The 22691-nt window shown below is 35.1% G+C and overlaps 1 protein-coding gene across 1 annotated transcript in view; it reads left to right on the top strand.

Annotated features, from left to right (window-relative positions):
* Window positions 1–511: 511 nt before the first annotated feature.
* The window catches only part of tok (tolloid-like protein 1 tolkin), a 111865-nt gene continuing 89685 nt past the window's right edge, over window positions 512–22691 (top strand). Inside the window, exon 1 of the mRNA XM_073083377.1 lies at window positions 512–630. The gene's annotated coding sequence lies outside the window, so the exon portion shown is untranslated. The remainder of the gene's footprint in view (window positions 631–22691) is intronic.

Here is a 22691-nt window from a genome sequence, read left to right as displayed (position 1 = left end):
GTCTATTTAATTAAGGTATTTTGTAACAGCATTCAAGCTGCTCAAAACAGCTTGGAATGTTTTTTTTGGGTTACGAATGTTAATTAAAAAAAACGGAAGCTCACTTGTGTGTCTGTCTCCCCGTCTGTCATAGCCATGTTGCTTCGAATCTATTGAACCGATTAAATTGTAAGGTATAGTACGCGACAAACTGCTAGTCCGCTCTGAATATAGAAATGAATCGCGTCGCCATAGCAAATTGTATGACTACACCTGCTCGCAACAACTTCAGAGCGGAATAGCAGTTTGGCGCGGGTTATACTCACATGTATTTCTGTGACCCAGATACAGACGTAAATAATTTAATTTCTGAATAAATTGGGGTGTTTCAAGGGGTAGATTTTTGCAATTAAAAAAACATGGCACTTTACGACATTCGTCACAATAACAACGTGCTTTATGTTCAATTTAAAAAAGGAACATAAAACTCCCATCCCGATTTTTGTCGTCACAGTACTCCTCGGAGCACTGTAGCCAAGCTCGCGTATCAGTTGCCCACGGGACGCCGTCACGTGCGGACGTGTCTTGCGATATCAGAACTTACGCGATCGGGAGTGAGTGTTGTGTGGTTGACCCTTTACTCCGGAACATGTAAGTACAATTTTCACTTATCACTGTCGATGAACTTTCTGTCGCTATTGAAGGGTACTGGGTTCGATTGGCCAGTAAGTGTTATGGGTTATTTATGTTGTTGTATGGTGTCCCATTGTAATTGCCGGAACTAGACCGGGACGCACAGGAAGTCCTAGTTTGAATGTATGGGGATCTGATGTTCCACTTTTGTATTCTTCCCATTGGACTTCATAGTACTTAAAGTTTCTAATGTCGTTTATAATAGGTTCATGGGGGAATTTTTGCAGTGACTGAAAAATGTTGGTAGAGTAAGTAAAGTTATTTTTCGTAATACCTATTTATTCTTCATTTAAAATGTGATTATCATGAAAATGTGTTTTACACGTAATACACATAGTCGTATCATTTATTATTTTATGTAGAGTTTGAGTAGAGAATAATAAGTACTCAAATTAAATGGTATGAACAAAGGAAGAGATGTATAATTGTTTGTAATAATTGTTTTAATATTTTCTATAAAGATTGGAAGTCTATTCCTTATTTATTTCCTTGCTTTTATAGTAGGTATTAGCCACAAAAAAACCCAAATCAAGTCAGTAACCCGGCGATTCTACATAATTAAATTTACATATAATACCCTTCGCAGACGATACAAATAACAAGAAATCTATTTGTAATAAATAATATTTTCATATCAACAAGAGCAAAAGGTCAAGTCAAGCAATAATAGCGTAGCGAGAAGGCCAGATGACTGAGGGTTGTTAGTTATAAAAATATTGTGTTTTTTATATAATATTACAGTAGCAGACGACCATGCAGTCCACCTGATGTTAAATGCCTACTGCCGCTCATGGACATTTGTAATCAACACCAGATAAGATTAGATTCCTATCTTAGTTCGGCCACAGATGCGCTGCTACTGAGGAGTAAGTTCACCTCGAAAAGTATGTCTCCCTTACCACAACCTTCAAACCAGAACACAGCAGCGGTTAATACTGCTGTTATTAGGCTCAAATAGGTGTGGTGGTGGTGCCGCCGGAGTCGAACCACAGAGTTCTACCACCTTTAAGGGCGTATCCATATAACTAACTACATAACAAGAAACAACGAAACTTAGCAACACATGAAGCGAATACATCGATTATATACTGCCGTACATAGTCCTTTGTGTGGCTATTAATCACACATATGTTATTGTAGTAAATATATAATGCTATTATACCAGCTAACCGCATAATATCTAATTACGATCCAGATGTGTAATATGATGTAGGTATCTTCCTTGTAATAGAAAAAAAGTTGAGGAAAGAATTACTGAAACCTTTGTTTTATCAATAAATTATGTTGATTATTTATTGATTACATCTTTGTCTTTTTATGATTGAAGTAATGAATGAGCATGCAGCCATCTGATGATAGTCACATCTATCTCACCTATGGAAAAAATTCAAACGTTTTGTTTTATTAATAAGTTATGTTGATTATAGATTGTCTTTGTCTTTTTATGATTGAAATCTATACTAATATAATATTATAAAGAGGAAGACTTTGTTTGTTTATTCGATTGTAATGAATAGGCTCAAAAACTACTGGACCGATTTTAAAAATTCTTTCACCATTCGAAAGCTACATTATCCACGAGTAACATAGGCTATATTTTATATGAAATAAATTTGATAAATAGATTTTGAGGCGGTACAAAGTATGCCGTGTCAACTAGTAGCAAATAAAAATGCAGTCCGCCTGATGGTGCGTAGTCACTGCCGCCCATGGACATCTGAAAACAACTCCATACAGAACAGGGGTTCTACCAGAAGTTGATCAAAAATCCGTTTGCACTCTCAAGGACTAAGTCTGATCTTATATGTAAGTCAGTCTGCATACGTACCCTTCAAGGAAACAAGATTTGCCGCGTACGTGCAAAATGTGGAATGAACTTCCTCCTGATGTATTCCCTCAGGTCTATGACATGGGGCTCTTCAAGAGGGGTGTAAAAAAAACTCTCCTTCAAAGCCGACGACGCACTGGCGACTCCTCTGGTGTTGCAAATATCCATAGGCGACGGTGACTGCTTTCCATCAGGTAGCCCGTCTTAGCCTTATCGTTAGGTTAAATATTTAAAAAAAGAAGAACTTCTTCACATTACTAATAGTTACACCTATTCCGTTCTATTTCTACTATCTTTAGGGTCTGATTTATCTAGGTGATGATCTGCATCATATTGAATCTATATTTTGGTTTTACATATATTTGAAAGTAACAATTTCTACTAAAACATGAAACCGCGTCTGTAAAAAAATCGTTAAACAATTATACGGGCGACCAATATTTGCCAATCTAATTAATTATTAAGTTCCCGATGTTTGTGAAAATTAATTAAAAAAAATCATCTTCTCTACTCATCTATGGCCCTCATTTCCTTGTGGAATGAATACGCAAAGATAATTATAGTAATACTATGCCCGGATCGAAAACAGTTATCTAAATTAATCACTCAGTTATTCAGTTCAGTTATCTGTCCGACCCGGGATTAAACCCGGAACCCTCTGCATCTCGTCAACTGACACTGACGTTGAGACAGGTAACGATTAATCTTAATTCGACTACGGCAATCCATTGTCACACCTGTTTCTCCCTCACAACAGCACTACTGTATTCTAATTACGTTGTGGTACGGAGAAATACTTTTCCGAGGCGTTCCAGCTTAGTTCTCAGAGGTAGTGGCACACCTGTGGCCGACCTCAGGTAGGAATCTAATACTGTCTGGGGTTGATTACAGTACCCTTTGTATGAGTTTTTACAAAAATGACTGTTTTGGTGTTTGTTTACGTATTTGCCCATACATTTCCAATCAGCGGTCCTAGCGGATTGTATCAAAACTGATTGGAATAGTATGGTAGATACGTAAACAAAAACAAAAATAGTCATTTTTGTAAGAACGTAACAACTAATACTAAGGATATAGATGTCAACGGATGGCAGTAGCCACTTATCATCAGGTGGACTGCATGCTCGTCTGCTACGCTTACAAAAAAGGATTTCAACCTATCAGAAATCTTATTCTGAGTTGATTACAGATGTTCATGAACAGCACCTGACCACTTTTCATTAGGTAATCTTAAGCTCGTTTGCTGGTTCAATCTCATTGAAAGGTGTACGTACACCCTTATTATACCTTCACCTAAACAAGTTCATATTTCAATTTTTGCCTAAGACCAAAATTGTAAGCCTATTATGCGTGCTCAAGGTACGGCCCTACGTAAGGGATCCAGAGATCCATTGAATAAAACCAGCCAACTCATTCACAGGTGTGAAGGTTCAGTAAAAGGGACAAAGTATGATGCTAGATTTTTTCGAAAAGGGAACCTTTGCAACTATTCAATAAAAGGTTTCACAAACTGAAAACGTTTCTCCGCTGGTAAAGTTTCAGAAAGAAATTATATAAAGCTTAGCCCAGTGCCGGATTTTTTGTAATGGATACGGCTCACAATGGAATACTTAATGTGGGGTAAGTATCCAAGCGAAATTGTGTTTTTAGTTCATTTTCCATTTGTCAGTTTGTGTTTCTGTGCGGTTTTTTTTATAAGATAGGAGTAGCAGACGAACATACAGTCCACCTGATGGTAAGTGGCTACTGCCGCCCATGGACATCTGTAATCAACCCCAGATAGGATTAGATATTCCTGAGGCCGACCACAGATGCGCCGCTACCCCTGAGGACTAAGTTGGAATGCCCCGAAAAAGTCTGTCTCCCTTACCACACCCTTCAAACCGGAACACAGCAGCGCCTAACACTGCTGTTATTAGGCACAAATAGGCGTGGTGGTGGTGCCGCCGGAGTCGAACCACAAAGGGTTCTACCACCTAAAACAAGTAATTAATTTAAAAAATCAAAAACCCGACTGCACCAAAAAGGTTGAAGTAGAATTTCCAAAAGCAGTGAAATAGGCATTTAATCATTTTTATCCAGAAAGCCAAATACAAAGTTTTATAGTAGGTGTCTGCTTCAAAAACAAAAGATGTTCAAACAATTTTATCCTATTTTATCCTCTTAGTGCTAATTTACACTATATAAAGAACCAATGTGTAAAATTCCAGCACGCTTAAGTTCAGCGGTTTCCCTTTGCGTTGATCTCTGGCACAGCAACTCACTCACTTAGTCAGACAGTCATCTCGATGTGTATATACGATTGTATATGTACCTACTAGCTGACCCGGCAAACGTTGTGTTGCCATATAAATAAAAAAATGTTAAGGGTGAACAACCCTTATCACTTAGGGGTAAAAAAAATAGATAGTGGCCGATTCTCAGATCTACTGAATATGTATATAAAATTTGGTGAAAATCGGTGAAGCCGTTTCGGATGAGTACGGTAACTAACACGAGAATTTTATATATAAGATAAATTATATAATGTATGTGTAAACTCCTCTTAAATTCCTTTATTTTGACACGCTACTCGATAGGTTTGGTTAACTTTTTTTAAAATGTGTTACTATTTCGCGAAAAAATCCACCATTTACGGTCTATAAAATATATAACTTCAGTAAATCAAACTTTTGGTCATTATTTTACCTCGTTAGGGGTAGAATGTCATTATTTTTATCCAACAAGCCTGATACAAAATTTCATAGTGTTTGCTTCAAAATTGACGATTGTTCAAATTAACTTTTAACCCTTATTTTACCCTTTACGGGGTTGATTTTTCGGAGGGGGATAAATAAGTGCGTCCTTGTTCCTATCCAGAAAGCCAAATATAAAATTTTATAGTAGTTGCTTCAAAATTAAAGGATTTCAAAAAAACTGTTTTCTCCTATTTTACCCTCTTTAGGGTAGATTTTCCAAAAGGCCTTTCTTAGTACTTATTCACGCTATATAGAGAACCTATGTGCAAAATTTCAGAACTGTAAGGTCCTTGGTTTAGGCTTTACGTTTTCTAAAAAATGAAAAAGTCATTTAGTTAGTCTGTCAGTCAGTCACCTTGCTGTTTTATATATAAACAAATATGTTTTTATAATCTCCGTTTTATTTCCTTTCATTTGATACCCTGCTCGATAGGTTCGGTTAACTTTTTTTTTAAAATGTGTTACTGTTTCGCGCCAAAAATCCGCCATTTTGACTTTTTTTTACTAACACCTATCTAAGGACACTCGGGTCATAGAGACAAATATAATGACACCTTAACTGTAGAAATTCATCCAGCCGTTTGTTAGATCGGATCAAATAAAGAAAGACAAACATACAAGATACGCGCGAAAAACATAACCCTTCCTTGGCAGTCGGGTAATAACCCTTCCTTGGCAGTCGGGTAAAAATAATAATTGTGTTTTTAGTCCATTTTCCATTTGTCCGTTTGTGTTTCTGTCCGTGCTTTCGTCCGGCCGACTTTCCTTTCGTTCGTTTTTACGGCCGTACAAACTATAACATAAGAATGATTACATTAGGATTAATAAATACAAGCGTATAAATTTAAAAATTCTAAAGATTTTTGAGGTAATAGAACTTAGTAGTTTTTAATAACGAAATAAAATGGTTTATACTTAACACATTTGCCTTTAGGTGCAGAAAAAAATATTTCTTCAGTGTCTCTGACCTATTGCTCGTGGATACCTTAATTTTGGTGTGAATCATAAGAAAACAATCTTAAAAATGTTGATAAGGAGAATTTAGAATATCATCACTATGTTACATAGTAGGTTATGTTACTATTGTCGTCTTTCACTCTTTGCGGCAGTGCGACTTGTACATTATAATTAATGGGAGAGCCTAATTAGCTAACGATGTTACAGACACGGGGGTTTGACTGTCTGAGGGGTTGTTCAAATAGATTGCTTCCACCTTTTCCTGCCGAAATACACGCAAAAATACAAAGTTCTTAGATTATTTTTAATATATTGTACATTTTGTGTACATCTAAAAATATAAATATTCGTAACAATTACAGAAAAAAATAATAAATTTAATACAAATATATTTCACGAGTAATTTATGTTTTTTGTCATACACATGAACTTTTCTAAATAAAATTCAGTTAATCTATTAAACCGTAGTAAAATATTAAGAGAAAAATTATTATAATGTGATTGGCATAGTATTTCTTTTCACATTGATGTTTTAAATCAAGAACTGCAAGAAATACATTAGAAGCTTTATTCATGTAAATTTACCAAAGCATTATTTAAGATTTACACATGGATTAGTAAAGATTACTCACTCCTAACAAGAAAATGTACCCAGTTTTGAGAATTGAAATAGTTGCGTAAAAAAGTTTTGCCACGTCTCCGTGCTAAAATGTCCGTAAAATATTTGAAATAATTATTTATTTGCTACGTAAAATACGTAGTATTAGTTATTTATTCGTAATTTTCTCTAAAAAGTTTTTATTTGTCAAGAATTAAAAAAAAGAACTTACTAAAATAAGCCGTTTGTGGCTTCATTCAATTTCAAGGCGCCGAAGTATCTTTACTAATCTATGGTATTACATAAAATAAAAAAGTTTAAAAACTAAAAAAACACGCTTTTATGTTAAAATCAACTAAAAAGTAGAAAATAATTTTCAATCTAGAAATCAATTAAGGATTTTTCGAAAACTGATGGGTGGGATGCCGTGCGGTGCTCTATTTATGTTTTCAAACTGACGTTCAAAGTGGACAGAAATCGGGTTCAAAGATTCCATTACTTAGTTACATATATTCATACATACATACATATGTATGTACGTACATACAACCCAAGCTAATAAAACCGTGTTAAAAATTGAAACAAAATATGAAATACCAATTCGTGATACGAGTATGATCTCCAAATAAGTTACGTATATATTTTGGTCACAATCTAAACAATGACATCGTCAAGATAAATGCGTCTGTCCGGCGTCTAATATAATATATTATTGGACAAGACAGATTTCATCGTGACCCGCATAAGTTTCGATAGCTCGCCCCACTGACTTGTTAGGTAACAAGTTGTCAAACTGTTGTCAGCTTTGCCGAGGGTCAATAGTCCACTAGTGACTTGTATCTTAACTTGGTTGATACGGAAATGGCACAACTTGGTAGCCCATGTGTCTCTATAAACTATTAGATTGTTATACTCGGGTCACTATAAATTAGTTATAAAACTTTTGATCGTCTATCAATTACTTTTTAGTACAATTTCGTACCCCCATGGTATGCAAAATAAGGTACAAAAAACAGAGCAAGTAGTTACTTAACACGTTTGCAAAACTTTTTTCTTTTATTTTTCATTTCGTCACCGTTCCTTTTCAGTGTTGTTTTCGTTAAACCTTCGTCTTTGGGTCACGAAGAATCATAATATGCGTACCAATTTTTAACTTATTTGGTCCAGTAGATTCGGAGTATCATCATCATCAACCCATTACTGTGCCACTGCTGGGCACGGGTCTCCTCTCAGAATGAGAAGGATTAGGCCATAGTCCACCGCGCTGGCCAAGTGCGTATTGGTAGGTTCACATACCTTTGATATTTTTTTTTATAAATCTCTCAGGTATGATGGTTTCCTCACAATGTTTTCCTTCACCGTTTTAGCAAGTAATAATTAATTACTAATACATAATTTCGGAGAATCAGAGGTGCATGCCTGGGATTTGAACCGCGGACCACTCGATCGAGAGGCCGAGTTTCTTACCTACTAGGCTATCACTACGCTTTTATTGTAGTTTCGGAGCAAAGGAACCCTAAAAAAAGTTTTCATCCAAAATCAGCGATGCATTAGGGGCTCCTCTGGTGTTGCAAATGTCTATAGGTAAAGGTAACTTTCCATTCTGTTGGCCGGCTGCTTTTTCGTTAGGTTCAGCTTAAAAATGGTACAACCGTCACAGGCGCCACACCTAATCCTTACATTAAGCAGGGCGTTTTAGTAGAACCCTGCCACTTCCACTTGACACTGACTGACTCAGAGGACTACTAAGGAGTGCTCAAGAGCGGCAAAGCGCCTGTGATCGCCTTCCACTAGAATTCTTGTTCTACATGGAATCGGTTATAAATTTCCATGGCTGATGATCACTTATCAACTGGTGATAACATGCTGCTGTCTGCATGTCTGCTTCTAAAAAACTATATATCAAAAAATCTATTGAGTTTTTTGTTACAATTTGTAACACTAAAGTAATCTGTCAGCTAGAAAGAAATATAGTGGACGGGGAATTGTATGGAATAAACAATAACGTTAAAACCACCTGGTTAAAAGCTTATATCAATCAATCTCTTTGTTAGTTCCATATTTCATATAACCCTCAAGCTATTTGACCGCCATTTATTGTAAGACCCATTTAGGTATTGGATTCAAGTACCATTGCTGACATAAGATCTAAATTTATCAAAGCCTAAGATAGATCGCTACCAGGGTCGATAGACGTCATGTTTGGTAAAAAAAGTTTTATTTTTAAAGAAATTTTAGGCGTACAAGTTTTCTTATAATGCATCCTGTCAAAGCATAATTATGATAATTATGTGTGCAAAATTATAAAAAGAAATTCAAATATAATAGTAATCTACGAGTTATATGAGTACTTAACTAAATCAAAACCAAACCTATCCAAAACCGCCCAGACTACTTGAAGTGTGTCCTCGCTGTATAGGAAGGCTGTATAAATAACTAATATTATTAATATTATTTAGAATCCATTTTTTTACCTGCTTTTATGTTGAACACCAAATCCCAACATTTATGTTGACGAATTTTGAAAAAATAATACTAGTAACATCCCTACTAATCATTAAGACTTTTTAAGTAACATGTGACGTATCTTTTGTAATCTTTTATTTTCTAATGCATTGCGACTGACGCAGCGCTGCGGACGTTGCGGTGTCAGCATGAGGCCAAGGTTTAACTAATGAAGACCTAGAAAAACTAAAGAAAACACTGATTACTTACCTTGAACTTGACTTGGTTTTCAAGGCAGAAGCTTATATCCGGCCCGCCTAAGTATTACCATCGTCAACTCACTTTATCCATTACTTACTATCCCACTGCTGAGCACGAATTCCTCTCAAAGTGGAAGGGTGGCCAAGTACGAATTGGTAGACTTCGCACACCTTTGAAAACGTTTGTTTTGTAAAGAACTCTCTCAGACGTGCACGTTTCCTCACATTTTTTTCCATTACCGGTAAATCAAATTGTTAAAGCAAGTGATAATTAATTATTTATTATTTTGAAAAACCAGGAGTGCATGTCAAGAATTTGAACCTCGAACTTTTATATAGGTACTTGTACGTAATCGGTCACACACATCCATGGGAAAATAAATATTCTTAATTTTTCCAATGCTGACAAATGGAATTTGATAACACACTTGAATACCATTGCAATGAACTGAGAACAGACTTATACAATGTAGTTCACTCATACCCTTGCCCTGGGAACACAGTCGTGAATCTGACAGTCAATTTATTTTACCTTTTGTAAAAAGACGCAATTTGAAGCTTTAATAGTGCACTGCAATGCGAGCTTATTTCCAGTAAAGCTCGTTATTTTTAAAACTTATAAAAGTTCAGCAATTTACGATACAATTTATTTGTACGTTTCAAATGGAACTGAAAGGTTTATTTAAGGAATTTTACGCTAAAAATTATTACGTCGGTGGATAAAATTATATTTGTTTAAACAAAACTAGGTACGTATATTTCTTTCATTCAGAATTTGTTCAAATTTATTTAATTATTCAAATACATAGAAGACAATATGTTAAGTTTTGAGGTTTTCAGTATTTTATGGAATCTCTAAGATATATTTAATTTTACTGAATAAAAAAACACTTGTCACAATCATAGATAAATAGACCGATTATTATTAATTGCAACATTATCTATGTATATTTCTCTCGGTAAAAATGTACACTAATCGACTAAAAATAAACAAAATAACGCACCTAAATTATAAAACGTGCCAAATTAATTTATGCAATTTGTTATCTAAATAATATAATAATAGGGTGACGTCACAAACAAGTTTTTAATTAACGTTCGAGCACGTACGAACTTGTCATAGCTATTCCGGAATTTGTCACGGCACTTTAGTTTCACGTGTAACGTGACACAGCCTAAATTGGGATGCACGGTGATAATAATCCCACGCCGCTATTTACACTAAAGAGGTGTTTACCGTCGCAAATGTTACTGTAAACATGAATCTCTATAATATACACTTACGTATTTAGGAAACTTATATAAGGGTCCGTTTATAGACATACCGATTGACTATTGTATATGGCACTTAAAAAAGTGCAAAAAGAGCTCTCGAAACCCAGTGATACATTGGCGACTTGTCAATTGCTAAATATGTATTAGGTTAGAGTTCTATTAGGTAGCCCGTCTGCCTCGTCGTTTAGGTTATAGGTTATATATTTATTTATATATATCTTCATCATTTAAATCACCTATTCATCTTTCAATATGAATTTTCCATTATTTTTTGCCAAGTGTGAGTTGGTTAGTTGGTACTTCAGTGGTCAAGAAAACTTACATTTTAAAAATAAATCCTTACAAATGCTCTGAATACCTAAATGAAAATTGTAAAAAATCATAATGCGCATATTTTTGACGACGCAAATATTATAACTATCGCAAATAACATATCGTATACAGAACCCATTATGATAACTCGACTGTATCACACACCTGAAAGGTTACGCAAACGTTATTGTAAATACAAGTTTAATACGGCGCCGTGTAGTCTCAAATGTAATTACGCAGTGGATATGAGGTAGTTACCATTACAGAAAGCTTATATTCTGCTCCGTAATCTTATATCGCATGCTGTAGGCACGTTTATAGTTATGCATAATTATAGTTATTTCAGCACGCCTGCTTGCTGGATTAGGACAGTGTTTTTCACAGTATTTCATAACACGGCTCCCTTATTATTTAAAATACTTATCCCTGTCCTTCGCTGTTACAAGTATTTGCAATATTTGTGTAATTAGATTTCGGTTAAATACGTAAATAGATTACGGTTCAAAACGTAATTAACTTTTAGCTAAAGTATATTTTTGAGTTTAAATTAATTTCTTATCCTTTTTACTGACACTTCGCGAACCCCCGCGACCGTTGTATTGAGACTATGCGACGCTTTAGGTGGTTGCGACTCAAACTTTGAAACACTGGATTAAAGTATAGTAATACCCCGACTTACGCTACCCCGACTTACGCGAATTCGGAGTTACTCGATTTTAAAATCTTGTCGATTCTACTATGGTTTGAGTGTCTCGCAATTCCCGATTATAAAAAAAAAGCTTACTAACCCTACAGTTATTCATGTAAACATTTGTATTTGTTGTTCGAAGTCAACACAAATACGAAATCATACCATGTGATGGTATGTACATGCATTCCCCGATTTACGCGAATTCGACTTACGCGGTTATCACTCGGTCCCACCAATCGTGTAAGTCAGAGGTATTACTGTATCTTAAACGAAGCGCGTATATCTGCGTGCCTTGATCCTAATTGATCTTAAATGTTAGGAAACGTCGCGCGCAGTCGTACCATGGATGGGTGATCGACGTGAGATGACACGGATAGATGTTGGTTTCCGTTACCATATTTTGATAGTGGTTAATTTCGTTGAAGGTTCGATGGTTTGAAATCTTCTGACACGGATTTGCCTGTATATAGTGCCTTAACATTCAAAAGTTTTTATTAAGTAGCGTGCTAGAATTTTCCTCAAACTTCTTCCAGTCGTGGGAAGTTATGGAAGGAAGCTATGAGTCATAAAAGCACAAAAATAGTTCCAATTATAGTTCCAAATTTACAATTTTTTATTCACAATTTAAGATAGATTTACAAATAATTCATGACCTTCTTAAACGACGGAAATCATCGAAACAAATCCAACTTCTATTTCTCAAAATTCTTCACAATGTTCTTAACTTTAACTCTACCAACAGTTGTACTGCACATACGGTCGATACAAATCATAATTTTTCAATATATAAAATGATATTAAAAAACTTTAAACAATATGTGATCACCACAATGTTTCGCGAGCGAGTGTGATAACATAGGTTAGGTATATTTTTAAGAATTTTTTTGGATAAAAATTCGTCCAAAAATATCTTAAGACAAAAATATAATCCTCATGGTACGGTCCTAATGCGTACTGAGGACAGGAAGGCCAGGTACCGGTACACGCGTATCGTCGTGACCACAAGTGCGTATTTCCGGAATTTTAACTGACATTTAAGCGAATATGACATCAGGGATTATGGAATGCTCGAAATGTGTATCTATTTATGTTCCGAATTGTACTTTGTTATTTCAGCTAAAAGGTTATGTACATTAATACACACATAGTCTCCGTTTTTTGTCAAACCCTTTGTGAATTTTTGTCACGCCGTTTTTAGCAAATGATTTTGCGATTTTATTTTTAGCAGCTTTGTAGTTTTGCTGTCATTCGACTGTCTATCAAATATGTAATCGGATTTTAACTCAGTTCCAATCATCCGATTAGGGTAATATTGAGCGTGGGCGCTCTTTTTAAAAATCCATAAATATTAATCCATTTGATTCACTTTATGTTTCTAAAATTGTTTTTTCAAATACTGAAATGTTATTCGATTAGAAATAAAAAAGAGAGCGCCAAGATTTTATACTACAGTACTATTCATACTTAACACACACACACTTTATAAATAAGTACCTATAGCAAGCATTTAATTTTAAATTTTGAACTATTAGCCAATAGGCTAATAGGCTTTCAAAAGGCTTTAATAAAAGCAGCGTTTTCTTGTATGGCAAATCCCGATTTATGTTCAATTTTAGATTATTTTCAGTATTGTTATAAAGGCCATATACATACCAAGTCTGTAAAAAAAACAAGTGTTACGGTTCAAAAGATAGAGTTAGAAGGACAGACAGCGGGGCTTAGTAGGGTTCCGTTTTTACCCTCTGGATACGGAACCTTAAGAAGATGAAAGCCGACAAAGTTTTGGCGGCTGATATAACACTTCTTCATAAGATCGATGATTACTTTCAGCCTAAGGTACCTTAGGTCTACTTCAGTTCTCGTCCCTGTAGTTCCAGGACCAGAATAGGGCTACGGTATCCCCTGCCTGTCGTAAGAGGCGACTAAAAGGGGCTTCCGGGGTCGCGGGTGGCAAGAGTGGGAGCTCGAACCACCCGGCCATCGACCCCGGGAAGGACGGCGGTATGTGTGGTCACATACCGTCGTGTACAACAGACGGTGTGGCGAGCGGCATGCTCACCTGGGCGGAGCCCGACGGGGCTACGCGCTATGAGGACTCCGGTTGGGTTCCTCTGGAGATCCCGGAGTCCTTTACGCAGCGCCTAGGACGGCCACCGGGGGAAGTGCTATAAGAATCCCACATAACTCTGTGTCGCTCCCTCGGCACCGGGTACCTTTCAAAGGTTTCCCCCTCGAAAACAAAACTACTCTACCTCAGTTCTAATTAAAAAATATAACCCAAGAATGATGAAGTAATTTTATAACTGCACTGTTAATAATTATCTTATAAAACGAACTATAAATAACGTGAGAATAAATTATATCATACAGTTCAATAACTTTTCGCTTGAGGGCATACGAACGTAATCTATTTAAAACAACATTACTAAGAATTGCATTGTTATGTATGTATTTATATATTTTTGTCAATCAGTACATAGTAAAGTACTGTGATAAGCCCGAAGTATGAAAATTGCAATCAATTTAAGTTCTACTTCAATAAATCCAAAAACAATTTTTTTTGATGAAATGTTACGAGTAGTTTGAGAAAAATATGATATCTCTGCGTCAATTGGGCGTAAAACTATGTTGGTTCGACTCCAGAGGCACAGTAATAACAATAGTGTTAAGCGCTGCTGTGCTCTGCTTTGAATTTGAATTTAAAAAGGGTAGAAATGCATCTGTGGACAAACTCAGGTAAATATGTAATTTTATTACAGATAAAGTAAGACTAAAGGTGCCAATAGCCATTTATGTATAGAGGGCTGCATGCTTGTTTGCTGCTCAAATATTATAAAAAAGAAAATTAGGTAGAAGCAAAGGTTACACTCACAGCCCTATATGAGGATTCCTTATGTTGTGGATGCCATTAACACACACAAAGGCAAATACACCAACACCCAGACCCAGAAAGATATCTAAATTCATCATTCAGATATTTGTCTGGCCTGGGATTGAAACGGGAATCGGCACCAAGTTAGTAAAAAGTATACATGAGTTATGCACACAGGCACATCTAAATGATCCTTTATTTTCAGTACTTCCTCCTCTTTAAAATAATTTTTCAGTTATTCGCTCATGGCTAAAAATATAATTAAAAGTTGCTGTGTTGGTACACACGCCTAATTTCAAAACATGACTGTGAATTTAGGGCGAAACTTTAAAAGTTTCATATTAGAAATAGATCCGGAGTAAAATGGGTATAAACACTCATTAATATCAATTTTATATGTCTAACTTCCATTTTATTCCTCAAATTAATAATGTTTATTCGGTCGGTTTGTCGGTCGGTGTTTTACGACTTTAGAAGCTTAGGTAGGTATATCTTACTAACAACACTTAAATATAAAAGTCAAACGTAATCAAACTTAATCTTTTTGAAATTTCACTACATTAATTTTCATGCACCTACTTTCTGTATGTCTCTTATACTGTAATAATATATAATAAGTAAATGAGTTATGCCTTTTTCTGCTATTTGGCTATGAAGATCATTAGATTTTTATAGCTGTCTTTAAAAGCTATGAAACTGATTTTTTAAACAATTTAAGTATACAAATGGATTTTTTGAAACAATTTTATACCTTAAAGAAATAAGCCGGACCTACCGTTGTATATTTTATCAAGGTAGTATTTAGTACCGCCTCTACATAAATTGTTAAAGCTCAAATATGATGCTTTAAAACAGAACTTTCTATTCTATTTAACTAAAGATTGGATCGTATATCATAAATGCTAAAGCAGGGGCTGATTTACTCGACTACAGTTAATTAAGTTAACTGGATTCCTTTTACAATACTCTCTGTGTAACATTGTTAAAATTTTCAAATTTATAGCTTCCTATTATTTGTGATGGGGAAACCATGAAACTTTTCAGATACCCGCAATATGAAGGATTACTCAAAGGGTATGATTTATGATATTGGAGATTCAAATTTCATTGTTTCGCTTTTGATGTTATTTAAATAATTTCTAGAGAGAAGTGGAATAATATTTTCTAGAGCCGTCTTTTGAAATAAATGTGTCACGGATGCAATTTTCTGTTCGTGATTTTTATAAAATGGAAGTAGAATACAAGCATGGGTACCTGATGGTAAGTGACCATTATTGACCATCTTCTAACCTAGTTTTGAAGTCGATCACAGATGCGTTATCAGTCCTCAGGACTAAGATGGTCGCGTTATAATGTAACTCAGCAGGCTTCCGCACCCTTCCACCTATATGTAGACAGATTTCTACTATAAACAGGTATGGCGGTGGTACCTACCTGAATAAACAATATCTACTACTACCACATTTTAATATAAAGTTTTTTTTTATATGGAGGTTCCAAACGAGTACTTGGTCACAGTCGACATAACTAAAATAATATAAACGGTTATTGCTACCCATTTATAAACCCTAGATAAGGCCTGGGGTACGACATTCTTGAAATCAGAATATAACAGCGTTTAACACCGTTTTACTAAAAAGAAATAAGTAGGTGTGATCTTGATAACTAAGAAGTGAAAATACGAAGATTTACTCTATCCTATCTTCTCGACACATTACGACACGAGATATAAAAATATTTCCCTACTTCAATAATTATGTCATATGTTTGGCGCATATATTTCACGTGTAAAAATAAAATAAATTTAAAATAGAAATTAAAAGTGTACTTTTAGATTTAAAAAAGCAAACAAATGAACGAGCGATCAGCACACGTCTGGGCACACGATACGATGTGCGTATTAATTATTCGCGCCAATTAACCGCCGAAAACACGCGTTGTTGTAAACGGCCTAACCACGCAAAATGTATGAAACGTCACCTGCGTTGAATTTATGGCACATAATATATATCACTAGCAGAACCCGCGGCTTCGCCCGCGTAAAGATATATTATATGACATACAAATAATTGTAATCGTAAATTTGTACCTTTAACAATTTTAACGATAAAGTAGCATTAATATTTAATTAATAAAAGCTTTTTTTCGTCACTGTGTACCTAAATTGGTCAAGCTTTCTTCAGAAACATACACTAAAACTCTAATTAGTGGACTGTAATGAAACTTGCTTTAAAATATAAGTTTCATGTGGGATAATTATTATTTACACTATTCCATAGGAACCGTCCATATTATATGGGGCCTTACATACAGTGGTTCATTCCAGGTTCTCTGGCTGGGCGGTTAGAGCTCCCATTCTTGCCGCCCGCAACTCCAGAAGTCCCCCTTTAGTCTCATACAACAGGCAGGAAATACTGTAACCCTGTTCTAGCCCAACATTTTAATCCAAGGTCTATGTATCTACCACATCACCATCACTAATCCACGCATAACCACAACCATACCCCACGGCAGGACAAAATGTTGGCACGCAGTGTGTCCAAAGTAGTTGCGATGTACCTAATCAGTATACCAAAATGTAGGCCAATTTGAATTAACTTACGTATTATCATATATGAAATTTGCACCCGTCCACGTTGTCTAACTTCGAACCTAAAAGATTCCCGTATACATACATAAAACACTTCTTTTACCTCCTTAGTATAATTTCAAAAACATTTCTATGTACATATGCATCAATAAACACTTTATCGGCAAATTTCCGAAAGCTAATATTTAACACCAGCGGTCGGCAACCCGACAACCACGGGTGGTGTGTGGCCCGCGACTTTCCCTTGTGGCCTGCGGGTCTGCGCGTTACTAATAATTGGCCAAGTGCAAGTCGAACCCGCACCTGGAGGTTTCCGTATAACCAAAATTTTCATTTTTTTACATTTCTAGTTTTTAATATTGCAGCAGTTATTAAAGTACAAACATTGTGAAAATTTGAACTACCTTTAACGATTCAAAAGTTAGTTGGAAATCAATTGGCGCAGCTTATGATGAAGCACGAAATGTAATTATTTACAGTATTATTTACATATATTTTTTACATATATTTTCAGTATTATTTACATTATTATTTACAGTATTATAATTATTTATAATTCATTTTAATAAATTAATCTTTTTTTTTTTATTTTATGACAGAAATCTTTCCATCGAGCCTTATATGACGCATTTACGTTTTTTTATGAATTTATGAAGATAATGGAGAAGCTGAGTAATGAAAAGGTTCAAAGAATGGTCAAGCAGCAACAGTTAAAAGCCGAATGGAAAAATAAAAATATTGTAAAAAAATAATTAGTCATATTATTTTAATGTCAATTAAAATATACATTTTTATTAAAAAAAAAAAACGTATAAATTTCGAGGTATTTATTCTTGGTTGTTTAACAGGACGAAACAAAAAATCGTTTCAAAATTTGGTCTATTGCAGCTGTTAATTAAATATTTTTACTTTTTTTTTATTTTTATTTTACACCGTGCATTTTTTCTAAGGGCAATATTCCCGAACTCTAAAAGCTATAGATTGTAGTACACATTTTTTTTTTAATTTTTAACGCCCTCGCACAACCCTCTTGGAATTGAATATCATAAAATTAGTTTTTTAATAAACTCAAACATGACAATAAAAATATTTTAGCCAAGTTTTAAAGTTCTTAAAGCAATAGATTGGAAGATACAAATTTTTAATATTTTTAACGCCCCCGCACAACCCTCTTAGGGTTGAATATCATAAAATTCATTTTTAGTAAATTCAAACATGCCAAAAGAAATATTCTGGCCAAGTTTCAGAGTTTCAAAAGCTATAGATTGGAAAAAAACAATTTTTTTTTTAATTTTTAACGCCCCCGCACAACTCTCTTGGAGTTAAATATCATAAAATTAGTTCTTAGTGAACTCAAACATGCCAAAAAAATGTTTTGGTCAAGTTTCAGAGTTCTAAAAGCTATAGATTAGAAGACACAAATTTTTAATATTTTTAACGCCCCCGCACAACCCTCTTAGGGTTGAATATCATAAAATTAGTTTTTAGTAAATTCAAACATGCCAAAAAGAATATCCTGACTAAGTTTCATACCTATAAGAGCTGTAGTTTTAAAATGTGAATTTTTTTTAATAAACACCCCCGCAACCTATCTTGGGGGTGGAATTTCGTAAAATCCGTTCTTAGCTGACCTCTACTCGGTGAAAAGAATATTCCTACCAAATTTCAAGTCTTTAGCTCTAATGGTTCCAGAGATATCGTGATGAGTGACTATATACGTGGAAATCTCTTATATATATATAGATTATGAAACATGCATATATCAAATGATTATGTTTTGCCGTTGTAATTCTGCGTGGATTCTAATTTGGTTTTAACGTATATTCAAATTTGGTATTAAATTTGCATATTGTAATAACGTACACGAGATGCGTAATATTATTTTTGTGTAATAACATTTCTGTTACGAACTATTGTTATGTGTTATTCCAAGCTTGTGTTAATCTTGTCTTGTTAGTAAGTACGGGTCAACTCTTCCAATCAAATTTTGAATGACTTAACCTCAACTGATTTAGCTGAATTTTGCTTATAAGAAAACTATGCTTACCTCCGTATAGTTAGGGTGACAACACATGATTAGCGTAGTGACGTCATTCTAAATCAATATGCTTGACGACCCAATATTAGGGACTATTATTTTTCATACACACCTATCAAAGGAAACCCTATGAAACAATTTAAAGGTATCAAATAATGTCAAAGGAGTAAGAGAGTAGTAACTAATTAACTAATGATAAGACTTTTTCAGACAATAATTAAATTTATACGACCCGCGTGGCGGAGCGGCCACCATACCGGTTTGACGCGCAAAGGGTCCCGGGTTCGATCCCCGGCCAGAGAGATATCTAAATGATGTTCTGTTTCTGGGTCTGGGTCTTTGTGTATTTGTCTATGTTTGTGTCCATCCACGACACAGGGAATGTTAGTGTGGGGCTGTGAGTGTAGAAAGCGTTTATTTATTTATATTTATTTTCTAGTTAGTAAAACAAACTTTCATATGTAGCACCACTATTTCTACACGCATTCGCTTGTCGTCTCAAAATGCAATAAAACAACGAAATAAAAAAAATCTTTATCCTAAACAATGCTGAGAGGAAAAGTATTTGAGAATGTAGAGAGTAGAGATTTAGGCAATAAGTTCAAGTCGCAGTAACAATTTCCTTTCAGTGCTCTGTCGCTTCTTTTTCTTCGTATTTTATAAAGACTCGTCGCATCACTGCCATATAAGCTATGAGCGTAAAGTATTTTGGCGGATCCTAACTAATATTGGTTTTAAATACGAATATGAGTTTGTCTCTCTTTGTTTGCTGTACTTTCACACCTTAAATACATAATATGCGATTGTCACGAAATTTATTCCGAAAAAAAGTTTCGTTCCCGACGGATACGTTAAAACCTCTGACCACGAGCCAAGCCTCGTGCCAAAGTTAGTATATAAAATTTATTTTTTCCGACTTTGTAGAGGAGGTTTTCAAATCGCCAAGTAAATATTTTTTGTCATTTATATATATCTCTATTTTTAGTTCATTTTCTTCTAATACCTATGACTAACTCATATATATATATATACTAACCCAACCCTTACACTTTTTTACTACGTCTATTGTTTTATTATGACTATTAATGCGTAATGTCCTGCCACCCACGAACATTTGTAATCAACTCCAGATAAGAATAAATTCCTGACTGCGACCGGTCACAGATACGTTGCTACCCCTGAGGACTAACTTGGAACGCCTCGGATCTCTCCTTTTTCAGTATGTCTCGCTTACCACACATTTGAAACCGTTTTGATGCTGTATAAATAAAAAAATGTTAAGGGTGAACAACCCTTATTACTTAGGGGTATGAAAAATAGATAGTAGCTGATTCTCAGACCTACTGAATATGCATATAAAATTTGGTGAAAATCGGTTAAGCCGTTTCGGAGGAGTACGGTAACTAACATTGTGACACGAGAATTTTATATATAAGATATTCTCTATTTATTTACTCGCTTAACGACGCTCGCCGATGGTCGAACAGCTGCCAGACTGCGCCGGATGTTTGCTCGTAAGTTGCGGTACGAGATTCTAGAGCTATTTTTGTCTGGATGTATTTTCTAAGTTTAGCTTGAAAGCTATGGGTAAAATTAAAAAGTCTTGAACTTTTTCACAAGATAATGGTTAAGTGCTTTTACATTGTTATTTTAAGTGTTGAGTCAGTGTATTAGTGTCTTAATTGTAATATGTCTGAATTTTTTATTGGACCAGAAAAAATAGCAAACCACAATCGCAATTTGCTAGTTGGGAAAATAAGATCAGAATGTCTCATTTTCTTATATTATATATTTTCAAGTTTATATCAAGTTGCAGAATTAATAAGTCGATAGTAATTTTGAAGAAATATAATTTAAATTGTTATGTAGTAAATTTACATCGCTACAGTACTTAACGTAAAGTGTGTTTTAAATAGTTTAATGCCATTATTAATATATAAAATATCATTAAACTACGAGTTTAAACTTACTACATATTTTGGTCCATGAGAAACAATTCGTAAAACCATTACTTGAAGTATTGGACTTAAATGTCAGCGCTTTGTTCCAATTTGTTCGGTAACCAACAATGTTCCTTACATTACTATCGGCAGCCATAAAAGCAGCAACTATTCCGCTCCCAAAAGGCAGAATTGCTTTCAAATATCTCGAAACGGCTCCAGAAATATCACTGTAGTAGACAGCTGAAGATTGATCGATTTCGTGTTAGTTTGTCAGTTACCAGTTACCTACCCAAATAATTCCCTTATCGCTAGGGATGGCGATTCTTTCTGAAAAAGATCAATTCCTAAATCGACTCGAATCGAAGTGTGATAAATCGATTCACAAAAACATCGAGACCCAATGAATCGATTCTCCAAAAATCGATCTTCGATCTTTTTAGCTAGAAAGGGCGAAGATAAAGGAATAAAAGGCCATCAGGACAAAACATGCATTGAAATACGTATCCGTCAGCAAAAAATGTTTATAACACATTCACTTTGAAAACATCGACTTCAGTTTTTCTAGAATTTTATCCAGGAATCCATGAATTAAGATCCATTACTGGAGATCGATGAAAATAATCGATTTCTTTGGGCCAAAAGTTCGATTCTTCGATTAATCGAGTTCAGATTGCCATCCCTAGTTAGTTCGTCAGTTAGTCCGCGTCAAACTGCTAGTCCGCTCTGAAGTTGTTGTTAGCAGGTGTAGTCATACAATTTGCTATGGCGACGCGATTCATTTCTATATTCAGAGCGGACTAGCAGTTTTACGCGGACTATGCCCAAATAATTCCCTTATCGCACTGTTCTTAGAATAGTCCTATATTTCTGCTATTTCTGCTATTCCAACCTGGCACGTATAACAAAGAAAGGAGGCTCTTCATTATTGGAATGTATCTGTTATCGCTCAGTGATAATGGCGACCGGAGCTCTATTGTTGTCCGACCGAATAGCGTCATAACTACTAATCAGTGTCAATCTAAAATGGATTCTACATAAGTGATATAAAGTCTCGATTGTGCTACAAGAAGCCAGTGACATATTGGTGCGAAACGGGGCGTAAGGTCAAAGAACACTAGCTGATTAGTTGCAACAACGATTGGGTGTACTTAGAACAAAATAATTGCGTTCAATGAGTATTTATCGTAACGCAGTTTGCGCAACACAGATTTTTGTTGATTTGTGTTTATTGAAATGACAAAAGACATCTCTTTGTACTTCTGTTACATACCAGAAAAGTTGCCACTGCTGTTCGCTGGTATGAACTAATGTGTTGGGATAAAGCGTTCCACTTTAGTTGCAGCGAGAACAAACCTAAAGGTTCTAAGGTGTCTGTGGCCGACCTCAAGTAGGAATATGTAATCCTATTTGGGTTTAATTACAGATGTCCATGGGTTGCAGTAGCCACTTACCATCAGGTGGACTGCTCGTCT

This window comes from Epargyreus clarus, unplaced genomic scaffold (assembly GCF_041222505.1).
Source record: "Epargyreus clarus isolate Ecla_fem2 unplaced genomic scaffold, WU_Ecla_fem_2.2 ptg000019l, whole genome shotgun sequence".
Lineage (NCBI taxonomy): Eukaryota > Metazoa > Arthropoda > Insecta > Lepidoptera > Hesperiidae > Epargyreus > Epargyreus clarus.
This window is presented reverse-complemented; position numbering and strand designations above follow the sequence as displayed.